Source organism: Trachymyrmex septentrionalis, unplaced genomic scaffold, assembly GCF_001594115.1.
Source record: "Trachymyrmex septentrionalis isolate Tsep2-gDNA-1 unplaced genomic scaffold, Tsep1.0 scaffold19, whole genome shotgun sequence".
Taxonomy (NCBI): domain Eukaryota; kingdom Metazoa; phylum Arthropoda; class Insecta; order Hymenoptera; family Formicidae; genus Trachymyrmex; species Trachymyrmex septentrionalis.
In genome coordinates, this window is record NW_017305071.1 from 32339 (window position 1) to 38356 (window position 6018).

The 6018-nt window shown below is 45.9% G+C and overlaps 1 protein-coding gene across 2 annotated transcripts in view; it reads right to left on the reverse strand.

Moving 5' to 3' along the window:
• LOC108746882 (LIM/homeobox protein Lhx9-like) overlaps positions 1 to 6018 on the reverse strand; it is a 52213-nt gene that overhangs the window by 10957 nt on the left and 35238 nt on the right. The window lies entirely within an intron of this gene.

Below are 6018 nucleotides of genomic sequence, written 5' to 3' on the forward strand. Positions count from 1 at the left end.
GGGAAGGACGAGGAGTGACGACACAGAAAGGACTTCTTTTGAGATCGTAGAGGCAGGTAAAGTGGGACCGCTCTCGCACGCAGGTGTGAGAGCGCCAGCCCGACCTACCGTCGCGTCGTCGTCGACACACAGGGCCGTTTTCGAGAAACGAAATCCACGTGGCAACTACAACGTAAAAACCGGGCACGGAACGTAGGTAGGTATATATGAGCCTGAGATGGGACTAAAGCGAATTTCGCTTTAATGCGAGTCCCGATTCTTCGACTTCAACTGGACGATTCGACTAACTGTAACTTGTAAGAAATGCGCATTACAGACCCAAGTGTTTTTCAACTCTTCCTCGTAACACTTCCTCAGCTTCGAAACGCTAGTCACATTACTATTGGAAGAAAAAATTGCGAGTATAAATTAATGAACATTTAAGATGCGTCGACGTTAAAAGAAATGAGAGAAGGCTGAAGAAACAGGCGGAAAAAGTTGAAAGGAGGAATAAAGGATCCCTCCTTAATGACGTGTGGCTTTTAAAAAGTCGCTCGCCTAGTCGGCTCCACGCACATCGACATTAAAAAACCTTTTACTTCGATCGCAAATCTGTTGGGGCGTCTAACAATTCGCTTCGCGATCCAGCCCTGTAAGCGAGAGGACAGAAAGCCTGGATGAGAGGAAGAAAGAGCGAGAGAGAAAGAGCGGGAGGGAGAAGGAGAGAGAGAGAGAGAGAGAGAGAGACGAGCAAAGAAAGTGCGCGCGCGTAGAAGATACGACATCGCTCGCTGCAAATTGCAATTTTGTTGTGAGATCATTATAAAATACATAATGCCGAGTCGCCTTCTACCGCATAACTCCCCTCCTCCCTCCTCCCTTCCTCCCCCTCCGATCCTCTCTCCTTCTCCCCTCAGTACCGCCCGATGCGGAGGTCCCGAGCGGAACTGAGAGACGCTCGAGAGAGAGAGAGAGAGAGAGAGAGAGAGAGAGAGGAGCGGAGAGAAAACGAGAGGAGAGGAGAGGTGGCACGGCGTCTCGTTAAAAGTTTCTAGCGACGCGTATTCTTAATAGTCTGCGCGCGCGGACACGCCGTCATTAAAATTATAACCACCCTCCTGTATCACCTCAACGATCCCGTGCCATTCCGGGCAACGGCGAAAGAGAGAAAACGAGAAAGGCAGGGGGGAATCGCGATGCGTGAGAAAGAGAGAGAAGGAGAGAATCGGAATAAACATTCGTGAGTCGACGAAATCCGTTTATTCGTCCGTGGAAAAATTCATGTATCGATGTTGCAGAGTAATCTTAGGGACATCGACGGTACGAATGGCGTATCGAGTGTAAAAAATACGCGAGAGATCGTAAAAATTATTTCCAAATATTTCGGACAATAATTCGTACGCTCAATAACGGGAAGTAATCGGAGGAGTACGAAAGGAAGACTCGGAAGAGGGTAGGAGCCGACGAAGAGGGCAACGTAGAGGGAGGCTGGTAGGTCCATAAGAAAGCGGAAGTACGAGAAGAAGAGATACTCCCGCGGCGGGATAAAAGCGCGTTTAACTGAAACTCGTGGAAAGTTGCGGGCTCTCTAAATATGTAAATACGAGGCTACTGGATGTTATTACGCGCGCATACATATAGACGCGAGGCGGATGCGCGTCGCGTATACGTGTGTATATGCACGTATATAGATTCGTAATGCGCGGGCGCGCATAAGGTAAAGCGACGTCCGGAAGAAAGCCGGCGTAATCGTCCGATATTTAAGTAGCGAGTTTAGGTACACTGGGTATATTTAAACGCGCTTATTATCATATAAATACAAGTTGGACGTTCAATTTACGCGCCGCAGGCTGCGCGGTTGCGAGCGGGGCGGGGCGGGGCGGGGCGGGAGGGCGGGCGAAGCTCTTCGTTTCGTCGTCGTGTGCGCGCGGCGACGGAGTTGCAAAAGTTATTATTGTTATTACCGTACCGTTTAGAAACTTTTGTTGAGCGCGCAACGGACATTACGCGGCCTGTATGCACTTTGGCGCATCGAGTTATCCGTCGTTGCGACTCGGATGATATTACGCGCGCGCGCGCGCGCTCGCGTGCTGCGATGTTAGTTAAATACCGGCTACGCGCGATGGAAAACTCACCCGAAAGATTTACGGCACTGTCGAATGCGTAATCGTTGCACAATAAGAGGATAGAGCGTGTTGATGTTTTTCGCCACGATTCGCTCCCGAAGATAGCGATGTTGTTCCAAAATAATAATGCACGTACGCCGAAGAATCGGAATCTCGCGTTTCTATTTCAAATGGTTTCATAGTTTTATATAATGGAAAAATGTCCGATATACGAAATTCTCTTTGGAAATGGACGAATCGGAAATTTTCCGATTGAATCTATTACAAATCTTATAGTTGAGATAGACCAGAATTCTGGACACCGATATGAAGAGAATCTCTTCTGGTTCGTTCGTTTTCAACTAGAAATTTCTCAGCGTAGGCTTCTAATCGATTTAAATATTATATAATAATAGGTAATATATTCGTTATTTTTTAAAACAATTTTTTTTCTGCACTCTGACTCTCATTCGCCCTTTAAAATCTCTATTTGTTATTAACTTGTAACTTGTATTCATTTTCGTAATTTTGATTCTAATTTTTGGCGTTATGTAATTTTATCTCTGTTAATTATAAATATATATAATTTTTGTTAATTTCAAAGAAAAGTTGTTGACTCTTACTTTTGCCCGTTACTGATTATTATTTGTTTTGTATAGAAAGAGTCCTTTGATTTGTTATCTATTTGTTATTATTTTATACCGAGAAACCTGTGCTTTTTACTAATTTCATTTAAATTTCATGCTATATTCCGCGCATCGGTACGGCGTCGCGACAATTTATATCATTTCGACAAATCTTATCGCGATCGCTCCTCGAAACTGTTGTATTATTACATTCTCGCAAGCGAGGCGGAAGTACAATTCCGCATGTGGTCTCTCGTGATGGATTCATTGTATCGTTCCGTTATTAATGAATCTTTGAAATATTAAGCCCACAACGCTTTATAAGCGCCAGGGTTGTTACCCTCGGCGTATTGATACATATCTAGGAGCAGTTTAAACACATAGACCACCGCCGTACACGCGCGTGTAATCGTAAAATCGATGCTCCGCTCCGCTTCGATTCCGTCTCGTGGTAAAACTGTTTCGTGGTGCTAAATAATAAATGCCCCGCGAGCGAAACGTCGCTAATATTACGTCAGATATTCTGGCTCACGGATAACGACGGGCAGTTTTGCCTCGAGTAAATTTTAACCACTTCTAGCGGAAAGAGAGAGAGAGAGAGAGAGAGAGAGAGAGAGAGAGAGAGAGAGGGAGAGAGAGGACAATTCGCAAAATTCTGTATCTCGACGTGATAACAATTTCTTATTCATGCCCTCTGAATACGGTTTCGCGGGAGTAAAGTATCCCACGATCTCGGCGAAATCTTCCGCGTCGCCGACGATTGCGGCGGATACGACGACGCAATGATACTCAATGATCTGAAATAACTCGCGTGAATATATGCCGGGGGGTATTGTCGCGCGGGGTCTTCTCAACGAAAGCTTCCAAATCGTTTCACTCAATTTCTCGCTAAACGGCTTGTTGTCCGTCATCCATGGCACGCGATACGTGTCCTCTCTCTCTCTCTCTCTCTCTCTCTCTCCCTCTGTGTCACGTCCGTGTTACCTCCGAGATTGCCGGAAGAATAATGCGGGGAATTTTATCGGGCGCTTGATAAAACGGGGAGGGGAAAAAAAAAAGAAGAGAAAAAAGAACGCGTACAGCCGCAGCTGCGTAACGTGGACGTCTCATGGTGTAAACACGAGTGCAGCGGCAGATACACCCTTATCAGGAGTGTGGCACGCATTCCCTCATTACCAGAGTATACCCGGGGCGCGTCCACCCCTTTCGGCCCACCCTCCCGCAACTTACTCCCGCGCGCTCTCGGTTTCCCACCCTTCCTGCCGCAACTCTCCTTCCGCTGAACACGGGAGGGACGAATGAGAGAAAGATAGCGCACGCCGGTGTGTCCGACAGATAGAGCTTGAAAAATGCGCATTACTGGACGCGGTGCGCGGCCCCGTAGCGATCCCACCCCACCACCACCCTTAACGTGAAATTCAGAATGAAAAATTCGGGGGCACGCACGAGAGAGATATGAAAACAGTTAATCCGTATAACCTCTACCGCAAAAAAAAAAAAAAAAAAAAAAAAATACAATTTTTTTTTTTTTTTTTTCATCTTTTTAGCATCTTCAGTGTACCGCGTCTTCGATAATAGCAATAAGATGAAAGTGTTAAACGCAGACGCGTTAATTATTCCGGTAAGGCGAATTTTTCGCGGCTCCGAGATAGCACCCTGTTCCGCTATTCCGGTATAAACGATTAGCACCCTTGATCGGCGCGACATATACATTGCAAAGGAGCTCCATATTGAAACTCTATGGTTCAATGCGCGTTTAAAGAGAGCCAATCAAGGTTTAGCCACACATTCACCTCACACGGAAAGACATACGCGAAATCGACGGACTGGCCGAACCCAGCTAGGCAAAAAGGTATTAACTACCTCTTAACATGCAGATTGCTCCCAGAAGACTTTAGTTCCCCAGGTTCTCCCAGGGAACGTTGATTGGACGATTATTTAATACCTCGTCGAGAGCAGCCACCATTATTTCATGCGATTCGTCTGCGTGCTGTCGCTGTTTTGTGTCTGTATCATGAAATTGAACACACGCTACCTTTAAAGCCTTGTCGCGTCCACGACGCTAGAGAAATCGGTCCGAGAGTTCTCTTAATCCGAGAAAAAGTTGCTAAAACTCGAATCGGGGACGCAAGCGACTCGGATGAAAAAAATCTCGTATAGAGATTTCTCGTGGCAAAAAATATGTACATCCTAGCTAGTCCCGTACTTTTTCCGTACTAGTTACTAACGTCACATTGATTTCACTCGTTATTGTCAGTCTTAATTACTAATTCTCAATGTGCTAGTTAACGTTGGGCAACGTGATAGAGAACGTATAACGTGTCCTTAAATAACTTTCAAATGAAGGTATAAATAAATAAATTACAGTAGCTAACATCACATTCCCGACTACATACACTATATCTAGAGTCATCGGAGTGCAATTACTTCTGTTCGAGAATTCGGATCGAAAACTCGGGCTGAGTTTCTACCATCGTGGATACAAGGCTTAAAGCTGACTTGAAAAAACTAGCAGTATTCAACTCGGTCGAATGCCATCAAGTCGTCAGGCCACGACAGTTGCGTGAATATAAACACGCGCACGCTTAATTAAATGAAATTAACAAGCAGTATCTACATCGGAGGTAGTTCGCAGAACAAAAAGACGGCAAGAGCACACGCGAAGAGGAAGACGAAAAAGGGAGAGGCAAACGGCGAATATCGCAATAAACTGTGTATCATAGTGTATTGGTGGAGGAAAAGGGAATCGTCGATGGGGGTGAGGAGGCGGGACGGTGGGTCCAATCGCATTTAATAGCACAAAATTACGCCGAAATTGGATTCTAATTTAGCGTTTCACGGGGCAAATCTATTCAAATTAGTTCAAGGGAAATAACGAGGCTCCTCCACTCTCTTCGCCCGCGGGATTAAATAAATTTCCTTTCTGTTAATCATTATGTAGATTGAACGACATTTCTTCTCTGCCGTCGCCATCGCGTTTCGGCGTGTCGCATCTTTTTTTTCCTCCCCCCCCCCTCCCCCTCCTTTTAGACGGGTGGCGGGGGTGCCACGACATGGCCGTGTGAGGCCGCGGGATCCGAATTTTGAAGATAATTGCCTCGCACGGTGAGAGACCGGAAAAAAGATGGCCGAAGGGAATAAGTCACGACGAATGTATATCGGCCATTGCTGGCTGACTCATAAAAGTCGCGTATCGATTGTTGACGTCATAATACGAAACCCATCGATTTTTACGATTTACTTTTTTTCTTCGTATCCTTTTCCCCCCTCTTTCAATCCTCCTTGAAAATTCCTGGGCGGGGGGAGGG